The sequence below is a fragment of the Carcharodon carcharias genome, chromosome 21 (genome assembly GCF_017639515.1).
Source record: "Carcharodon carcharias isolate sCarCar2 chromosome 21, sCarCar2.pri, whole genome shotgun sequence".
Lineage (NCBI taxonomy): Eukaryota > Metazoa > Chordata > Chondrichthyes > Lamniformes > Lamnidae > Carcharodon > Carcharodon carcharias.
The window spans coordinates 83,643,090-83,664,959 of NC_054487.1; the positions used below are offsets into that span (position 1 = coordinate 83,643,090).

At 47.4% G+C, this 21,870-nt stretch overlaps 1 protein-coding gene across 7 annotated transcripts in view; it reads right to left on the reverse strand.

The window, feature by feature from the left end:
* Positions 1-15,280, reverse strand: part of ppfibp1b (PPFIA binding protein 1b) — a 149,765-nt gene extending 134,485 nt beyond the window's left edge. For 4 of the 7 annotated variants that reach the window (XM_041215889.1, XM_041215888.1, XM_041215890.1 and 1 more), the window contains exon 1: positions 15,236-15,279. The gene's annotated coding sequence lies outside the window, so the exon portion shown is untranslated. The other 3 variants (XM_041215886.1, XM_041215891.1, XM_041215885.1) reach the window with 3 other exon arrangements.
* Positions 15,281-21,870: the final 6,590 nt, after the last annotated feature.

A 21,870-nucleotide genomic window follows, 5' to 3' on the forward strand; every position in this document is an offset into this window, starting at 1 on the left:
TTTTGTCTGTGTTTGGACCAAGGCAGTAATGAGGTCCGGTGCCGAGTGGCCCATTATATCAGTTTTGCTGAGTCTTTTTTCTTCTGAGCAATTTTCTACTGATATAGATTTTCTTAGCCTCAATGGAGATGTTCCCCTGCACAATACATGCAATAACCATGAGTTCCATGGTTATGACAGACACAAAAGTTGTTGGTTTTAATTCAAAGGAAAGTCAATTCATGAAGTTGCTATTTTGTTACTAACCTGATTGAAACACTGAGTGAGATCTGAAATTGTAGCATTGGGTACCGAGATAAAAACATGGTGATCTTTTATTGAATGCAGAGAGATATGCTCAAAGGAATTCTTATCCATATTCCCAAGATCCGATTAGTAGCTCTAATGTGACCATTCTGGGCAATTTTTCAAGTAGATTTTTGTTTGAACATGAATGATGATGGCGCTACTATATGACTTGTAGGTTATTGAGCTCAGGACAAGACTCATTAACATACACCACTGATAAGAGTCCTTCCTAGATTTATATCATCCTACTACATTTCTGTTCAACTTATTTTAAAACAATATTGCCAACAATGCCATTGGTAGCCTTGTGCTGTAGAGCACTGGTGGCATATCTATAGAACCAGATACACTGGCCCAAATCAAAGGAGAAGTGGTGGCATAGCGATATTGTTACTGACTAGTATTCCAGAGACTGAGGGTAACGCCACCATGGCACATGGTGAAATTTGAATTCAATAAAAACCTGGAATTAAAAGTCTGATGATGGCCACAAAACCACTGCTGGCTATTGTAAAAACCCATCTGGTTCACGAATGTCCTTTGGGAAAGGAAATTTACTGTACTTACCTGGTCTGGCCTACATGTAACTCCAGACCCAAAGCAATGCGGTTGATTCTGAAACACCCTCTGAGCAAGGGCAATTAGGGATGGGCCATAAATGCTGGCCTAGCCAGCAACACCCACATCCTATGAATAAATAAAGAATAGACTGAATAAAAGGGAATGCTCACAAAACTCAAACTGTTATAACTCTTAAGGACTGCTGCTCTAAGTCATTCATACTAACCACTTGTGTCAAAACTTTGCATATGAAGTTACAAGTTGATTACTCCATTTATTTGCCATAGAGGGACTGCAACGGAGGTTCACCAGACTAACTCCTGGGATGGTGGGATTGTTTCGTGAGGAGAGATTGAGGAAATGGGGCCTACATTCTCTAGGGTTTCTAAGAATGAGAGGTGATCTCACTGAAGCTCAAAATTCTTACAGGGTGGATATGAATAGGATGTTTCCCCTGGCTGGTGAGTCTAGAACTAGGGAACAGGTTCTCAGAATAAGGGGCAGCCATTTAATATTTGAGATGAGGAGGAATTTCTTCACTCAGAGGGAGGTGAATTTTTTGGAATTCCCCACCCGAGAGCTGTGGAAGCTCAGTCATTGGGTATGTTCAAGACAGAAATTGATAGATTTGTGGATATTAATGACATCAAGGATAGTGGGGAAAATGGCATAAGAGGTAGATGATCAGCCACAATCTGTTTGAATGATGAAACAGGGCCAAATGGCCTACTCCTCCCATTTCCCATCTCTTCAGTTTACACATTTGTACCGAACTTATTTACATTGTGTGAATAGATCAACTGGTGAAACAAAATCTTTCAGTGATGTCTCAAAAGAGAACCGTAGGATTTCTAGCCCATCCTTTTGTTGCAAATCCGTCAGAATCAATGTTTCTCACTGCACTGCCCAAATGCAAAGAATACTATTGAACATCAAAATATTGCTGATACTGGAAATCTGAAATAAAAACAGAAAATGCTAGAAATACTCAGGTTCGGCAGCATCTGTGGAGAGAGAAACAGACTTAACGTTTCAGGTCAATGACCTTTCATCAGAACTGATGAAAAGTCATCAACTTGAAACCTTAAGTTTTCTCTCTCTACAGATGCTGCCTGACCTGAGTATTTCCAGCATTTTCTGTTTATAATTGCAAATACTCAGCTGTTTCCAACTCACCAAATGCACACAAGATACAGCGATAAGGCAACAAACTAAGGCACAAGCTAAAAAGAAAAATCACTTTTGAAAATGGAATACCCAAGCCTGAAACAAACTTGAGTTTTACCATAAATAACTTCAGAAAAGTTATTTTTTTTTTAAAACTGGCCCATGAAGAGGGAAACAACCGTGATAATTTAGGCTGCAATCCTCATAAGCAGATGTCAGCTGCATTGGCTTCAATTAGAAGTTTACCAAAAAAATTCAGTATTTTGGCAGCAACAGCCTACTTTCAAACTTTATCTGAAATCCTAAAACTTCAGAGCAGACGCGTGTAATACAAACACTCTCAGTAAGGAACCAATCTAACACAAAGATAGAGGAGTTCATGAGACAACCATATAAAACAAGCTGCCTTTCAACCTGCACAGTATAATGATACATAGTTCTGTTCCAGAGGTCCTAGCCTTAGCACTGCTAGGAAATGGTAACAGGGGTAGAACAGAGGACACTATTTCTTTCATCTAGTAACGTCAAAGAATGATGCTTAGCTTCTACACCAGCATTCTGGCAATTCCTGGCAGCCAGAGAACACTGGTTCTGGCCACCTCATCCATTTATATCCCCATCTTTCAATATTTTTTCACTCAGACCTGAACTCCTCAAATATTTAAAATTTCTGACACGTTTTTATACCCTAAAATTATACAGCATTTTAAAAAGACATCCATACCATTTATACTTGGCTATCAAAACAACAGCAATGACATTTTCAGAATAATGTTTTTAAATATACAAATGGGGGCTACAAAGAGGGCACATGCCAATTTAGGAGAGATCAACAAAACAGTAATATTCATTGGATGAATTCTCCAGTTCATGGTTTAATTGAAAACAGAAGCTTAAAATGCTGTAGGACAAAGTGTTATGTTATAATGGGAAAGTATGATGGATATGTCAAATAGTTGACCTTGAATAGGCTACTAATTCAGAAAAAAATGCAGCCTTTCATGACCACACAATACAGTTCAGTGTTTCAAAAAAAAAATCTGTTGATAACTCATGAGGGAAGTCCCCTTGTGAGAATCACACAAGGGCTAACGCAAATCAGAATACTGACCCTCAAAAATCAGTTCTGCATGAAATTTTTAAGGTCATCAGCGTATTTCTACCATACTTTTGGCTTCATAAAGCACATCTTGTGACAGCCTAGTACACTGAGGCATTAACACATTGGCGATTTGAAGTACATGTAGCAATGTAAATGCTGGTTGCCCCTTGAATTGTGATCAAAAGGAAGTAATCCTTAAAAAACCTTTGCTACTGACAATTAATTAACTGAAATAAAACCACAAATTACCAAGTTTAACAGACTAGAGACAGCAGATAACAATATTACTTACAAGCGTTTCCTTTGCTCAGTAAATCTCAAACACACTTCATATCTAACCATCAGGAACAATTTTGCCCCCACCCTGGAAGTGCACATATTTCCATATAGCAAGTTCTCAATTTCATTTTAGGTTTCTAGCTTGGGACCACCTCCTCAGCCCACTGTTTTCATCTGCAGCAAATGCAGCAGGGGTTACTATGGCACAGTGGGGCTCCAGAGCCACACCTGGCCATGTTTAACAGAGTTGGCCACCAATCATCTCACAAGATGGAAGGCTACCAAAGGAAAAGCCTGGGATCACTTGATGGAGCTGCCAGTCTTTTTTTCATACTTTATTAACTGTGCAGGGAACATTTTTATGGCACTTAAAAAAAAATGTTACACTAACTACCAGGTAGACGTAAAAGATCATAAACACAATTTCAAAGAGCAGCAGGGGAATTCTACTGGTTCTGTTGAAGAGTCATACGGACTTGAAACATTAACTGTGTTCCTCTCCGCAGATGCTGCCAGACCTGCTGAGTTTTTCCAGGTATTTTTATTTTTGTTTTGGGGAATTCTACTACCAGGTGTGCAGACTTGACTATTAAGTCCCCACATTACAACAGTGACTACAAATGTTTCATTAGCTACAAAGTGCTTCGGGATATCCTGAGATTGAGATAGGCGCCAAATAGTTACAAGCTTTCCTTGTAGGTACAATATTTTCCCAACACAAGGGGACAAACTGCCATACATTAATAGCAACACTGAGTTTAAAAGGCAGGGGGGCACAAGCAGCAGCAAATCAGAATGACTCCAAAACACAGTACAGGACTACACAGGAACTGACTGGTACAAGAAACAACACCAATGGGGAAAGGTCACTGTCTAAGACCTTTCTGCCATAGGGCACCAAGGGGCTGGGAATTGTATAGACCCCTCGGGCTGTACGACTCACAATAAAGGTATGTAATGAATACTAAATGTGTTACAATTGTATTGAAGCACCTCAGAGTGCAATATGATGTATGCCGATAACTTCAATACCATTGCACTGTTTGACTGTCTGTAATGGCCATATTGAAGTGTCTGTAATATTCATTAATTATATTGAAGCACCTCGTGATCCATGTGTAAAAGTTGAATATGATTGCACTTTTTGTGATGGCCATTTAGACATTCTGTAATGTTCTTTCAGATATTTTATGAATAAAGTATAGTTTTTCCAAAAAACACACCACTGTACCAATCAAGGGGCAAGGACAGCAGAATGCTACTGATGAATGAGGAGCCGGAGGCAGGGTGGGTGGAACACTTCTGGGAGTTCCTCAATCAACCCAGTCCCAGCTGCACATCTGAGTTCGATGACAGTACTGCATTTCAGCAGCTGAATGTCAACCTGGGGGTAATTGCCAGATCAAAGGTCTAAAGAGGCACCAAGAGCCTGAAGAACAAAAAGGCACCTGGAATTGTCAAGATACCAGCAGAGCTTTTGAAACATGGCAAGAACATCATCACAACTCACAGACCTGTTCATCAAGATCTGGACTGTGGTAGTCGTCGCGGAAAACTGGAGGCGAGGAGTAATCATCAAATTGCCGAAGAAAGGGAACCTGAGTGACCACAACAACTGGAGGAGCATAACAACTACCTGTCAAGGTCTTCAGCACAGTGTTCTTCAGCGGACTGAAAGAAGATGACAGTATCCTTCGTGAAGAACAGCCAGGTTTCCAGGGTCACAGATCATTCTGCGAGCGTATCTTTATGCTCAGGAATATCGTAGAGCAGAACCTACAGTATTGGAAGCTACTGGTTATCAACTTCATTGATTTCAGAATTTTCCACTCAACATTCATTACTTAACAGGACACACTTATTCTGATGATTTTTCCTCTGTATTATAGAACTCCGTTTGGAAGTATTGAGATCAAATTTCACACAGCCAGTAGTAAATGAACTCTTAGAACCATATAACAGAAAACTGTAATAAAAATAGAAAATGGTGGTAAATGGTGAGCAGATATGACAGTACCTGTGGACAGAGAAAAAACACAATTTTGACAAAAGGTCATCGACCTGAAACATTTACTTTGTTTCTCTCTAGACAGCTGCAGCCAGATAGCCAGGCCTGCTGAAGATTCCAGCATTCTGTTCTTATTTCAGATTTCCACCGTTCGTGGTATTACAACTTATGCCACAGAAAACTAGACTTTTAAAATCACACAAGCAACTTTGCTGTCAAACTTTGGCTCAGGAAATGGCAAATTTGATCCTTAATATATTTTTCCAGTATATGGAATCACACTACAGTAAAAAAGTGTAAAGTCATTAGATGCTATTGTGACTGAGATGCTCGCTTAATGAGAGGTTAATTCTTTTGCCTCCTACAGTGTGCAGACAGATCTTTATATAATGCAGCTCTGCTGTGTAAGTCTAGCTGAGTAGTTCTTTACTGAGAAAGATAGAGGGTATCAGTTTGTGCCAAATTCATTAAAGATCAAACTAATTTCACAATGTGTAAATAATGGATGTAATATATAGATTCAATTTTCTATTTACTATTTTAAGATTAAGCGCATAACATTCCAATATGAATGGGAAATACTTTTGTACGATTAATAAAAAGCATCAGGGAATAGTTCCATCATGTGGTGCAGTGTCACAAGAGCAGGATGTGAAAGTCCATCATTGTTGCAGTTAGCATGCTGGAGTGCATATATGTTGTGCAGTTCAAACATGAATTGCTTCCAATGTTTATAAAGGGAAATAGTCTTTTAAGGGCTCAGAGCAAGAGCTCAAATTGATTTAAAGATAAATTACAAAGAGTTTGTAATGCCTTTTGGCCCAAAAGATCCATGCTATTGTTTACGGCCTCACCCACTAGTGGAAACCTCTCTACATCTACATTATCAAACTACTTAAAAGGCCTCTACCAGATTTTCTCTTTTCTACAGAAAAGAGCCCAAGCTTGTTCAATCTTTCCTGATGGGTATAACCTCAGTTGTGGTATCACATGAAAACTAATGGCTACTATTGTGGCTGTTACTGGATTCCTTCAGGGCTTACACCAACTTTAATATTGCTAACTGCACCAAAATGAATCTTCCCTGCTTATGGTGTTTTCTCCATCCATCTTACTTAATTTTTACTGATATTAGAGGTATACAGTATTTTCTTACTAATCATAAAGCCAAATACCAGGAGGCAGCCAGGGCCAGCTGAAGGAAACCGGATCCCAGGTTCTTCCCTCCCTCCTCTACCCACTATCTCCATGCCTGATTACAAATTGTACAGATGCCAGCATCCCTTCCAGAAATTAAGAGATTTATTTAGAAGCGAGTCAAGTCCAAAAAATATATAATTTCTGAAAATTATAAACATTTTCAGCTACAGTATTAGTAAACTGGATATGGATTTAAGTGCATTTAGTAAACAGTACTTTTCTGAGAGCCAAGAATAGCACTTTATGCATTTTAGATTGAAGGTTGTGTGTAGCTGTGCTGAAATTACATTCAATCTTTGTTTTTCTTCCCAGAAACCATCATGGCTGTAACTATTTTCAGAAACTGTAAGATTGCCTCGTGGTTCACGTACTTTTTTCACAGAAACTTAGCTGACTCTAACTTACTGAAACTCAATTAGTACAGTATTGTTAGAATATGTTAAAAAGTTAACAGCTACACATGACCAAGTTGCTTTCCAAATTATAACACAAACCACCTCCCGGTCAACAAAAACAGAATTACCTGGAGAAACTCAGCGGGTCTGGCAGCATTGGCGGAGAAGAAAAGAGTTGACGTTTCGAGTCCTCATGACCCTTCAACAGAACTCATGTCTATGTTCAATAATGAGCATAAGCTGTGCTATTATGGAAGCACAATTTAAATATTTGCAGATCAGCAGTCAGACCAGCAAAAGTGTACTGACAGTCAAATGGTTGAGAGTTGATCTGTAGTATGAACAATAGAAGCTACAACAGAATATTGCAGATTTCGTACCAACACCAGATGAGCAGAAATTTCCTCCAATTAAATAGTGGAATACAGCCATTGCTTTGGTTCATATGCACTATACCCTGTCTACCCCTCTCTCTGGCTGAACCACATGATCCGTAACCTTGGTGTTATATATGACTTGAAGATGAACATCCTACCACATATCCACAGAATTAAGGCCACCTATTTCCAGCCCCATAACATCACCCACTTCAATGCTGCCTCAGTTTAAGGCTGAAACCCTTACGCATGCCTTGCTACCTTTAGACAATCATTCCAACACACTCCTGTCCAGTCTTGCATGATCTACCATCCACAATCTTGAAGTCATTCAAAACTCTGCTGTTCATGTCTCAACTCACACCAAGTTCCGTCCACCCATCAGCACTGTGCATGCTATTCCACACTGGCTTCTGGTTAAGCAATGAAAGGACGAGAAGTACAAAATTGAGGTAAATTGCTTCCTGGCCTCACCTTTTCCGATTTCTAATCTTCCTCGGCCTTATAGCAATCCCTCTCCCCCCAATCCCAGATCTCTGCATTCCACAAATTCTGGCCTATTGAACAATTCAAATTTTAGTCACTCCACCATTGATGGCTGACTCTGAGCCCTGGAATTCCTTCCCTGTGTAAATCTGCCTCTATTTCCTCCTCTAAAACACTCCTTATAACCTTTGACCAAGCTTTTGGCATTCTAGCCTAATATCTCCTTACGTGGCTCGTCAATTTTTGTTCCATAATGTCCCTGCAAAGCACCTCGAGACATTCTATTATATTAAAGGTGCTACACAAATGCAAATTCTTGTTGTTGCAACTTGCTCAGCAAAATAGAAGAAATCTTCACAGTCAAACAATCGCTTAGAAAACTACAAGGTGGAATGATTTTAGTAATAAAAATCAAATTAGCAAGAATGTTCTAACCAATCACCAGCTCAATGACCAGTTGTGGAGACTGCTCCACATTGCCAAGAGCCTTCTGCATTTCATTTGCCAAGTAATGGAACATATACTACAGTAACACTGCGTTTAACAACTGATTCAAATCTCATTTTCATTGGTACATGTGAAAAACTTTCCTCTTGAACTGAAAGAAAATGATTAGACAATATCTCTTACTTTAAAATCAGTCATCTCAAAGTACTCCAAACATACTGTTTATGAAAGCGCTCATCTCTCATCACCGTGAGATTATGAGTTTTGCCAACCTGTTCGTCTCCTCCACTTCCTGAAGTTTTATCCATACATTTCCAGTCATCTTCCTAACTCTGCTATGAACCAGTCCAACCACTTTCAGGAAACTCAAAAGACCACCACTGACCAAAAATCTCATTCAAACATTGCTCAAGCAGGGCATGATCTGTTTTGATTTTTGTATTGGACTTGCACTCTCCCATTCAAATAAAATTGCAAGGAATTTCTTCCTCCTAATGGATTGCATTAAGGTTATACTGATTTCAGTCTATAAACTGAAACAATGCCTGCACATACAAGGTGAAAAATATTGCAGAGTCCCACATCCATTTGTTCATGCATTATGCATTCAAGCTGGTCAAGATCTATTCCTATTCCAAAAATAGAGCATGAAACAATCCCAAATGCAAACTCAAATTACCAACCAAATCCAAGGCCAGAATACAAACTAAGTAATAACATACCATGAGCTTCAGAACATCATGGTTTTGACCAGTGAAGTACTTTTAAACTTCAAGTCACTGTTGTAATGCAGGAAACGACAGAGCCAATTTGCATACAGCAAGCTTCCACAAGTAGCAATTTGATGACAACCAGGTAATCTGTTTTTGTGATGTCGATTGAGAAATAAATAATTTTCAGTTATTTCTTTAGGACATCAATGCACTGTCCAAGGGGCAGTCCAGCACTCCCTCAGTACAGGGGGGCGGGGGTGCAGCCTCACAACCTTGACTCAGGAGTTGAGAGTGCTACCAACTGAGATATGACTGACATTTTGGTAAGACCAAATTCACAAGATAAACCGCTTCTTGAACAGGCCCAAACCTACGCTCAAAACGACAAAAAAGCAGCAGCTTGTATCCCCTGGCCTGAATTGCTTAAAACATGCGTGCCAACACAAAAATGCTAAAGTATCCACTAGGCTTTTTTTAAAACCATTTTCAAGATGAGGTGGTCATATTTATTTGCCCTGAAATAAAGTGGATTGCCAGGTCATGTCAGAGGGCATTATCAATTAAACACGAAGGGTGGGATTAGGGTCACAAGCAGACCAGGCTGTTTAGGGAATGAGAAAACAATAGATATGTCAATTCATCATCTTTCTCATGCAAATTATCAGATTGATGGAATTCAAGTTTCACAATTTGCCATACTGGAGTCTCAACTCCCAGGTTGCTACTCCAATATCAATAACCATTACGCTCTTGTACCAAAAATAACACGTAGTGCATGATGTAAATAGCTATACACAGTTAGCTTCCGTAGCACATAGGGAAAGTGACTGATATAGCAGAGTTTTTTTTACTTTCTGGTGCTCTTAGAAGCAAAGGCCATAACACAGTAAAAATGAGGTTGAGACACAACCAAAACATCTGATCTCTGAAGATATATAAACAGAAGTAACTCAGGCAGCATTTATTTGAAGCAACTGGCTCCTAAAATACTTGTGTCCCAAAATACTCGACTCCAACAATTTCCAGTTTGACAGCAGCTTTGTACCTACGGTTCTGACTGGCCACAAATGGTGGGCAGGGATTTATTCTAGCCTATTTCAATCCCCTTGAAATATTAACCTGATGCACTTTAAGTACTGCACTTCATTTAATACAGCAGCCCCTATTCATAGAGTAGCTCCCAATATAATCTGCAATGCCAAGGCAGCCTCACTTAGCTCTCATAGGAACAGGAGGCCACTCAGTCAATTGTACCCACTTCATGATTCTATTAGGCCATGCCTGATCTGTACTTCAATCCCATCTACCTGCCTTCACTCCATTTCTCGATATCTTCATCTAACAAAATTCTACTGGTCTCAGTCTTAAATTACATATAAACCAGCATCCATGACCTTTTAAAGAAGAATACCAGACTTAGTTACCCTTTGCCTGAAAAAGTGTTTCCAGATTTCCCTGAACAGCCTGGCTCTAATTTTAAGATTATGCCACTTTGTTTTGAACCTCTCAGTCTCGACACAATAAAACCTGAATATTTTGACACCATTCCAGGACTGTACATTCGATATCATGGTAAACAGTTCAGTCAGATGATAAATTTGTATTTCAATGGATCAAATACCAGCTTAAATAGTCAGCAACTCTGTATCCTCTAATTGGTCTCATCTGCTCCATCAAGATTAGTGATCACAAAACAGGAACTTATTTTAAAATACTGCAAGTTAAATAACAGCAACAAAACCACAAGTTTCAATGTGTCTTTCCTACTTTCAGAAGGCATGCTGTGCACTTCCAGCATTTTCTGTTTTTATTTTGTTATTTAGCACATTGTGTACTCATGTGAATTAGTGGGGATTAAAACTGTAAAGTTAAATCTATGATGCACAAATAAAGAAAATTGAAAATGGCAAATCAGAAATTACAGATCAGTCGCAAGATTTTATGAGCTGCCTTTATAATGGTGCTGAATGACCTACTATGAATGTCCAGCACTTTCTTCAATTCCAAAATTCAACTCCAGACCAGGTCTAGAACCATTTAAAAGTAGTGCCTGTTCCTCCCATACCTCTAAGCAAAAACAGAACAAATTCTGCAAAAATGCTACAATCAGCCGCATGGAGAGAATGGACAGACTATTTTCAGAGCAGTCTGCACCCTTCCCTTGCATGGGATAAAGACCTGCCTCTTTATCGCCCCCCGTGTCCCCTCTCGCCCCCGTCTCCCCCCTCGCCCCCACCCCCGCTGTGCCTCACCCCCACCCCCGCTGTGCCTCACCCCCACCCCCGCTGTCCCTTACCCTCACCCCAGCCCCCTCACCCCCCCCCCCCCCCCCCAGCCCCCTCTGCGCCCCCCACCCCCCTCTGCGCCCCCCACCCCCACCCCGCCACTGGCCCCTCTGGGGCGCCCCCTGAACCCCTCTGGGGCAACCCCTCTGTGGGGGCGCCCTCTCGCCCCTTCTGCCCCACAACCCCTATCATCCCCTGCCCTTGACCCACCCATCTCTCTCTAAATGTTTGAGTAAGGTCATGTCTGGCTTTGCATGGTTTAAAATCTTTTTCCTTTTTAAAAAGAGCAAAATCCTCTGAAGGGCTGGAAATCCTTAGCAAATTCTGGAGAAGGAGCTGGCACTGCCTCATCTTCCTAGTGATCAGCCCAGGTCTAGGATGGGCCTCTCAACCTACAACTAGTGTTAAAATAGGTGAGGGGGGATAGGGGGGACACGGGGGCGAGGGGGGACACGGGGGCGAGGGGGGACACGGGGGCGAGGGGGGACACGGGGGCGAGGGGGGACACGGGGGCGAGGGGGGACACGGGGGCGAGGGGGGACCACGGGGGCGAGGGGGGACCACGGGGGCGAGGGGGGACCACGGGGGCGAGGGGGGACCACGGGGGCGAGGGGGGACCACGGGGGCGAGGGGGGACCACGGGGGCGAGGGGGGACCACGGGGGCGAGGGGGGACCACGGGGGCGAGGGGGGGACCACGGGGGCGAGGGGGGGACACGGGGGCGAGGGGGGGACACGGGGGCGAGGGGGGGACACGGGGGCGAGGGGGGGACACGGGGGCGAGGGGGGACACGGGGGCGAGGGGGGACACGGGGGCGAGGGGGGACACGGGGGCGAGGGGGGACACGGGGGCGAGGGGGGACACGGGGGCGAGGGGGGACACGGGGGCGAGGGGGGACACGGGGGCGAGGGGGGACACGGGGGCGAGGGGGGACACGGGGGCGAGGGGGGACACGGGGGCGAGGGGGGACACGGGGCGAGGGGGGACACGGGGCGAGGGGGGACACGGGGCGAGGGGGGACACGGGGCGAGGGGGGACACGGGGCGAGGGGGGACACGGGGCGAGGGGGGACACGGGGCGAGGGGGGACACGGGGCGAGGGGGGACACGGGGCGAGGGGGGACACGGGGCGAGGGGGGACACGGGGCGAGGGGGGACACGGGGCGAGGGGGGACACGGGGCGAGGGGGGACACGGGGCGAGGGGGGACACGGGGCGAGGGGGGACACGGGGCGAGGGGGGACACGGGGCGAGGGGGGACACGGGGGTGAGGGGGGAGGAGGGTGTGTGTGGGTGAGGGTGGTGAGTGTGGGTGAGGGTGGTGAGTGTGGGTGAGGGTGGTGAGTGTGGGTGAGGGTGGTGAGTGTGGGTGAGGGTGGTGAGTGTGGGTGAGGGTGGTGAGTGTGGGTGAGGGTGGTGAGGGTGGTGAGGGTGGTGAGGGGGGTGAGGGGGGTGAGGGGGGTGAGGGGGGTGAGGGGGGTGAGGGGGGTGAGGGTGAGGGTGTGTGTGGGTGAGGGTGGTGAGGGGGGGTGAGGGTGAGGGGGGTGAGAGGGTGAGGGGGGTGAGAGGGTGAGGGGGGTGAGAGGGTGAGAGGGTGAGAGGGGTGAGAGGGTGAGAGGGTGAGGGGGTGAGAGGGTGAGGGGGTGAGAGGGGTGAGGGGGTGAGGGGGTGAGAGGGGTGAGGGGGGTGAGGGGGTGAGGGGGTGAGGGGGTGAGGGGGTGACGGGGGTGAGGGGGTGACGGGGGTGAGGGGGTGAGGGGGTGAGGGGGTGAGGGGGTGAAGGGGGTGAAGGGGGTGAGGGGGTGAGGGGGTGAGGGGGGTGAGGGGGGTGAGAGGGTGAGGGGGGTGAGAGGGTGAGGGGGGTGAGAGGGTGAGAGGGTGAGGGGGTGAGGGGGTGAGAGGGTGAGGGGGTGAGGGGGTGAGGGGGTGAGAGGGTGAGGGGGTGAGGGGGTGAGGGGGGTGAGAGGGTGAGGGGGGGTGAGAGGGTGAGGGGGGGTGAGGGGGGGGTGAGAGGGTGAGGGGGGTGAGAGGGTGAGGGGGGTGAGAGGGTGAGGGGGGTGAGAGGGTGAGGGGGGTGAGAGGGTGAGGGGGGTGAGAGGGTGAGGGGGGTGAGAGGGTGAGGGGGTGAAGGGGGTGAGAGGGTGAGGGGGGTGAGAGGGGGTGAGAGGGTGAGGGGGGTGAGGGGGGTGAGAGGGTGAGAGGGTGAGGGGGGTGAGGGGCTGAGGGGGGTGAGAGGGTGAGGGGGGTGAGAGGGTGAGGGGGGTGAGAGGGTGAGGGGGGTGAGAGGGTGAGGGGGGTGAGAGGGTGAGGGGGGTGAGAGGGTGAGGGGGGTGAGAGGGTGAGGGTGAGTGGGTGAGGGTGAGTGGGTGAGGGTGAGTGGGGTGAGGGTGAGTGGGGTGAGGGAGGTGAGGGTGAGGGGGGTGAGGGTGAGGGGGGTGAGGGTGAGGGGGGTGAGGGTGAGGGGGGTGAGGGGGCGAGGGTGACAGGGGTGAGGGGGCGAGGGTGAGAGGGGTGAGGGGGCGAGGGTGAGGGGGGTGTGAGGGTGAGGGGGGTGAGAGGGTGAGGGGGGTGAGAGGGTGAGGGGGGTGAGAGGGTGAGGGGGGTGAGAGGGTGAGGGGGGTGAGAGGGTGAGGGGGGTGAGAGGGTGAGGGGGGTGAGAGGGTGAGGGGGTGAGAGGGTGAGGGGGTGAGAGGGGTGAGGGTGAGTGGTGTGAGGGTGAGTGGGGTGAGGGTGAGTGGGGTGAGGGTGAGTGGGGTGAGGGTGAGTGGGGTGAGGGTGAGTGGGGTGAGGGAGGTGAGGGTGAGGGAGGTGAGGGTGAGGGAGGTGAGGGTGAGGGGGGTGAGGGTGAGGGGGGTGAGGGTGAGGGGGGTGAGGGGGCGAGGGTGAGGGGGGTGAGGGGGCGAGGGTGACGGGGGTGAGGGGGCGAGGGTGACGGGGTGAGGGGGCGAGGGTGACGGGGTGAGGGGGCGAGGGTGACGGGGTGAGGGGGCGAGGGTGACGGGGTGAGGGGGGTGAGGGGGCGAGGGTGAGGGGGCGAGGGTGAGGGGGCGAGGGTGAGGGGGGTGAGGGGGCGAGGGTGAGGGGGTGAGGGGGCAAGGGTGAGGGGGGTGAGGGGGCAAGGGTGAGGGGGGTGAGGGGGCAAGGGTGAGGGGGGTGAGGGGGCAAGGGTGAGGGGGCAAGGGTGAGGGGGCAAGGGTGAGGGGGCAAGGGTGAGGGGGCAAGGGTGAGGGGGCAAGGGTGAGGGGGCAAGGGTGAGGGGGGTGAGGGGGCAAGGGTGAGGGGGGTGAGGGGGCAAGGGTGAGGGGGGTGAGGGGGCAAGGGTGAGGGGGGTGAGGGGGCAAGGGTGAGGGGGTGAGGGGGCAAGGGTGAGGGGGTGAGGGGGCAAGGGTGAGGGGGTGAGGGGGCAAGGGTGAGGGGGTGAGGGGGCAAGGGTGAGGGGGGTGAGGGGGCAAGGGTGAGGGGGGGTTAGGGTGAGGGGGGGTTAGGGTGAGGGGGGTGAGGGTGTGAGAGTGAGGGTGACGGGGGTGAGGGGGCGAGGGTGAGGGCGAGGGTGAGGGGGTGAGGGTGAGTTCCGCCCCCTCTGTAACCCTGACTAACACTTTCCCTGATGAACCAGGGGCAGGAGCGCGCGCTGCACTGGCCCCGGGCACGCGCGCCTGTCTTAACGGTTCCTCCTGCCTGGCCGGAGCCGGGGCTCCCAGACCGTCCGCTCCCCTCCCCACCCCACCCCCCACCCCAAACCCCAAACCCAACCGGCCCGGGGACCCCCTCCCGGGACCCCGCCGCACCCACCTGCCACAGCCAGAGACCCGCTCTCGGAAGGAGGGCGGCGACGGCACCAGCGCTCGATGGAGGGGCCCGCGAAGGTTGGAATGAGAGAGAGAGAGAGAGAGGGCACCGGGCGCCGCCGCCGCCGCCACAACACTCACCCACCCGGCCGCCACCGCCGCCGCCTAACCGCTAGCCGCCCCTCATCACGTGACGTCCAGCAAGCCCCGCCCCCCCCCACATTCGCCAGCGATTGGCCGGCTGCCAGCCCCGCCTTCGGGCACCCTCTCTCATCGCATTGGGCGCGGTATCCGTCCGTCTGGAGCAGGGGGCGTGGTCTGTGTGGGCTCACACCGCCCCCCCCCCCCCCAACCCCCGGCGGCTGTCACGTGGCGCTGGCATTCCTAGGCAGAGGTCAGTGGGGAATGTGTGGGAGTGAGCTGAGTAGGGCAGGGCCAGCAAAAGGCGAAGGCAGGAGTGGGGGACAGTTCTCTGTGCAACTTCTTTAGGGATTAAAAAAAAAAACAATATTCAGAATGTGTAACTGAAAAAGACTAATGGGAGAGTTATGGGAGAAAATTCTGCAGTGTGTGACTAATGGATAACTTGTTCAAAAGTGCAAAAGCCAAATATTGCTGGAAATCTGAAATAAAAACAAAAAAAAAATGCTGGAAATACTCAGCAGGTCTGGCCACATCTGTGGAAAACAGAGTTAACATTTCAGGTCAGTGATCTTTCGTCAGACCAGGACCCCTTTTTTCACAGAGCCAGCCCAGGCACGATGGGCTGAATGGTCTCCTTCGGTGCTACAAGATTCTATGATACCTGATTTCCTTCTGAAAGCTACCGTAAAATCTGTTTCTATCCTTTTATGATTGCATTCCAGATGGCAACAATTCATTCAGCAAAAAGAATTCACTTCATCTCCACCAATCACCTTAAATCTGTACAAAGCAAAATACCGTAGCTGCTGGAAATCTGAAATAAAAACAGAAAATGCTGGAAATACTCAGCAGATCTGAGTATCAGACCTGAAACGTTAACTCTGTTTCTCTCTCCACGGACGCTGCTTGAGAAAATGCTGGAAAGGCTCAAGCAGCGTCTGTGGAGAGAGTTAACGTTTCCAGTCAATACCAGATTTGCTGAGCATTTCCAACATTTTCTGTGGATACTCTATCAAACCCTTCATCATTTTGAAAACCTCAATTAAACCTTCCATTAACTTTTTCTGCTCCAATAATTCGAGTCTCTTTTTAGTCTCTCCACATAGCCAAAGCCCCTCGTCGCTGGTGTTGTTTTGGTAAATCTCTGCCATACCCTCAACAGGTTAATTTTTCTAAAACTCAGCCTTGGTATGTGGGCATTACCAGCAAGGCAGGGTTTATTGCCCATCCCTAACTGCCCTTGACATTCATTTAAAAGAGTTGTGCCCAGAATTAGACACAATACTCTAGCTGTGAGTCATGGAGTCATAGAAGTCTACTGCACAGAAAAAGGCCCTTCAGCCCATCGAGTCTGTGCCGGTCAAACAAGTACCTAACTAATCTAATCCCATTTCCCAGCACTTTGTTAACACTGGAAGAAGAACCACGATTTTCAGAACAGAGGAATCTCCCACCCTAATTGCAGCAATTTTCAAGAATTATTTGTTTAAAGTGAAAATTATGTGGCTGCGCAGAAGTTGCACTTTTATTTGCCTTAACAATGGTGTATCAACTGAGACCTTGACCGGTGCTTTTTCACACTAATGCCAATTTACACAACAAACAAATGTGACTTGAAACTGAGATACGAGTTGATGGATTAGCGGGACATAACTAAGACTGGAATGTCCTGCACAATACAAACTATTTGAGAACCATGTGAGTGTGTGAGTTGTGACTCAGTCGGTACCACTGTTGCCTCTGAGTCAGAAGGGTTCACGTCTCACTCCAGGACTTAAGTGTAAAAATCAAAGCAGACAACCTAAATCAATATTGAAAGAATGCTGCACTGTCAGAGGTGCTGACGTTTGGATGAGATGTTAAACTGAGGCCTGGTATAACCTCCCAGGTGCATGTAAAAGTTCCCATGTCACTATTTTGAGGAAATGCGGAGGAGTTCTCCCTGGTGCCCTGGTAAATATTTATCCTTCAATCAACATCACAAAAATAGATAATCAGGTCATTCTCACATTGCTGTTTGTGGGAGCTTATTTTGTGCAAATTGGCTGCCACATTCACTATATTACAACAGTGACCACACTTCAAAAGTGGAATACTGCAGATGCTGGACGCCAAAGGTCATCTCGATCTGAAACGTTAACTCTGTTTCTCTTTTCGCAGGTGCTGCCTGACCTACTGAGTATTTCCAGCTTTTTCTGTTTTTATTGCGCCTCACAAGTGCTTCATTGACTGTAAAATGATTTGAGACCTCCAGTGGTCATGAATGGCGCTACATAAATGTAATGCTTTCTTTCTCTGACCTGTGCCTTATGGAGGTTTAGCATAACTTGCTTGCAGTTGTACTTTATGCCTCTATTTATGAAGGTCTCTTTTTCAACAGCCGTATCAATGTCAGAGGTGCTGATGTTTGGATGAGACGTTAAACTGAGGCCTGGTATAACCTAGAGATAAAAACAAAAAAACTGCGGATGCTGGAAATCCAAAACAAAAACAGAATTACCTGGAAAAACTCAGCAGGTCTGGCAGCATCGGCGGAGAAGAAAAGAGTTGACGTTTCGAGTCCTCATGACCCTCGAAGGGTCATGAGGACTCGAAACGTCAACTCTTTTCTTCTCCGCCGATGCTGCCAGACCTGGTATAACCTCCCAGGTGCATGTAAAAGTTCCCATGTCACTATTTTGAGGAAATGCGGAGGAGTTCTCCCTGGCAAATACTTATCCCTCAATCAACATCACAAAAATAGATAATCAGGTCATTCTCACATTGCCGCTTGTGGGAGCTTGTTTTGTGCAAATTGGCTGCTACCACCACCTCCAGAATTTTTGTAGATGAACCCCCAGGTTTCTTTGTTCCTGCACCCCTTTAAACTCATATCATTTAGTTAACATTGTTTCTTTTCATTCTTCCTATCAAAATGCATCGCTTCACACTTCTCTGTGTTATGGTCATCTTTGCTTGTTTCCTTGATTGAAAAACAAACATTAAGGACCAAAGTCTTCATTAGGGAGACTTTGGGGAAGCATATTTTGTTTTTCTTGTGAAAGCTTTGGTGTGAAGGCTCGGTTGTTTCCTAATGGCACTGGGGTAAAGCCTGACACAGGACAAGATCTCTAGGCAATAAAAGACAGCGACGCTTAAAAAGACACAAACAATCATCACTTGCTGGATTAAGTCAACGGACCCCATGAGGAAAGCAGGTAACACAATAGGGAGGAAAGTTAGAAGTTCATCTACCTTCTGCATGTTTGGCATGATTGGCAACATTATTATTTAATTTGTTCAGCTTCCTTCATCCTTTCCTATGATCTGGGTTTCTATAGGTTGCACCCACCTAAAATGGGGGTACTTAGGTTTTTGGGTTTGATTTTGCAGGGACAGCCCAGTTTCTCCTTATCATTTAACTCAAGGAGCATGAGCTTTGCTACCAAGACATGGCTATGCTAAACAGGAGCATGAGCTGGAAATTGGGTGACGAAATTGATGCTTTATCCCACAAGAATGTCTAACCCTTGTCCACACTGGAGGCACAGAGCCTGGTCATTTCTGCCCAAACGAATGTAAGACAAGTGCAGAATTTCTGAGTTTTCTGAGGGGGGAAGCAGGTGAATATTGTGTCCATTAAGGTGAGGAAAGCAACTGTTCGCAGCTGGAACACGTTTCCACTTCAGACACCCGCTTTAAGCTCACGTCACTGTTGGAAACTGGCGCAATCAGCTGGGCCACTCAGTGACATTACTGGAAAGTAATACTGGCTGGGATGTAAGGGTGGGCAGCTAATCCCATCACATCAGATTCCCATCGGGTGAGTTAGATTGAAATTAACCCCCACAGTGTCAGCGCTAAGTGCTCTCAGGTCAGGCTAAATATACATTTAAACTCCTGAAATCCTGTGTCAACTGAGCCAAATTCAAAGCAGCAGCTTCACCATGCCTGTGTAGTGTTTCTAATTTCCTGTTCAAGTGGGGTTGTAATTAGCCATAGTGCACAGAGGACCATAGGCATCCCTCTCCATTAGAGAGAGACCATTAGTCATATATAGCTTGAGGGGCATCACTCCATAAGCATGGGGCAAGGTGGGGAGGCAGGTGTCCATGAACCACCACAAGTGTGATTACAAATCACTTATCTGGCCCTGTAGCCACTAACAGCTGGGCAGTTACTGCTCGAAATCACTTCACACAAGTCTTTTGTAAGCAACATGGGGAGGCGGTGGCATAGTGGTTTTGTCACTGGGCTACTATTCCAGAGGCCCAGGGTAAAATTTTTTAAATTTATTCATGGGATGTGGGCTTTGCTGGCCTGGCCAGCATTTATTACCCATCCCTAGCTGCCCTTGAGAAGGTGGTGGTGAGCTGCATTCTTGAACCGCTGCAGTCCATGTGGTGTAGGTACACCCACTGTGCTGTTAGGGAGGGAGTTCCAGGATTTTGACCCAGCAACAGTGAAGGAGTGGTGCTATATTTCTAAGTCAAGATGGTGAGTGACTTGAAGGGGAACTTCCAAGTGATGGTGCTCCCATCTATCTGCTACCCTTGTCCTTCTAAATAGTAATGGTCATGGGTTTGGAAGGTGCTGTCTAAGGAGCTTTGGCGAATTCCTGCAGTGCATCTTGTAGATGGTACACAGTGCTGCCACTGTGTGCCGGTGGTGGACGGGTTGAATATTTGTGGATGTGGTGCCAATCAAAGAGGCTGCTTTGCCCTGGATGGTGTCGAGCTTCTTGAGTGTTGTGGGAGCTGCACTCATCCAGGCAAGCGGAGAGTATTCCGTTGCACTCCTGACTTGTGCCTTGTAGATGGTGGACAGACTTTGGGCAGTCAGGAGATGAGTTAGTCATTGCAGAGTTCCTAGCCTCTGACCTGCTCTTGTAGCCACTGTACTTATATAGCTAGTTCAGTTCAGTTTCTGGTCAATGGTAACCCCAGGATGTTGATAGTGAGGGATTCAGCAATAGCAATGTCATTGAATCCCAAGGGTGATGGTTAGATTCTCTCCTGCTGGAGATGGTCGTTGCCTGGCACTTCTGTGTCATGAATGTTACTTGTAACTTGTCAGCCCAAGCCTGGATATTTTCCAAATCTTGCTGCAATTGGACATGGACTGCTTTAGTATCTGAGGAATCATGCATGTTGTTGAGCTTTGTGCAATCATCAGCGAACATCCCCACATCTGACCTGATGATGGAAGGATGATCATTGATGAAGCAGCTGAAGATGATTGGACCGAGGACACTACCTTGAGGAACTCCTGCAGCAATGTCCTGGGACTGAGATGATTGACCTCCAACAACCACAACCATCTTCCTGTGCTAGGTATGACTGCAACCAGTGGAGAGTTTTCCCCGATTCCCATTGACTCCAGTTTTGCTAGGGCTCCTTGATGCCACATTTGGCCAAATGCAACCTTGATCCCAAGGGCAGTCACTCTCACCTCTGCTCAGGAGTTCAGTTCTTTTGTCCATGTTTGAACCAAGGCTGTAATGAGGTCAGGCCCTGACGGAACCCAAACTGGGTGTCAGCGAGCAGGTTATTGCTAATGAAGTGCTGCTTGATTAATAGTAACCCCTGGGTCCCAAATTCGAATCACGGCAGATGGTGAAATTTGTATTCAGTAAAAATCTGCAATTAAAAATGTGATGACCACGAAACCATTGACGCTTGTTGTTAAAACCCATCTGGGTCACTAATGTCCTTTAGGGAAAGAAATCTGCCATCCTTACCTGGTCTGGCCTACATGTGACTCCAGACCCACGGCAATGTGGTTGACTTTTAAATGCCCTCCGAACAAGGGCAATTAGGGATGGGCAATAAATGCTGGCCTAGGCAGCGATGTCCACATTCCATGAACGAGTTTAAAAAAAACAAGGGAGCAGACTATTGCCCTTCAGTTTGGGTTTGATTTGACCCTAGCTCACAGAGTATAAAGACTAATGGGCTGCGATGTAAAATGGAAGGCACTCGAACCCATTATACATTGTGTCTGATATCCAGTCCAACTGCAGTCATTGGAATTAAATACCAGGTGCTGTGTTAGAGTGGGCCACCAATCCAATGCCATCTGTTTATTGCCGCCACCTGAGATGAACTTCTAACCCAATGTGGCTACAGTAGAACCTGATAACTGTGCTTGATTCAGCACGTTGCCCAGAAGATCTTAACTGAACATTGTAGGCAACTCTTCATATGCTTAGATGTAAGTGGTGACTCAATAGGTAGCACTTGCACCTTTGAAGCAGGACGTTCTGGTTTCAGGTCCCACTTCAGAGTCTTGAGAGCATAATCTAGACTTCAGCGCAGTGCTGAGGAAGTGCTACCCAGTCTGAGGAGCCGTACTGAAAGGCTGCTGCCCTGTCTGAACAGCAGCACTGAGGGAGTGCTGCACTCTCAGAGGTGCCAACTTTAGGATAAGAGGTTAAACCAAGGCCCCATCTGCCCTCTCAGGTGGATGTATAAGATCCCATGGTACTATGTCAAAGAAGACCAGAGGGATTATGTCCAGTGTCCTGGCCAATTTATATTCTTCAGCTAAGACAGTCTGTGGGGGCTTGCTGTGCGCAAATTGGCTGCCGAGTTTCCTGCATTAGAACAGTGACTGATTCGCTGTAAAATGCTTTACTTTATTACTGAGTTTAT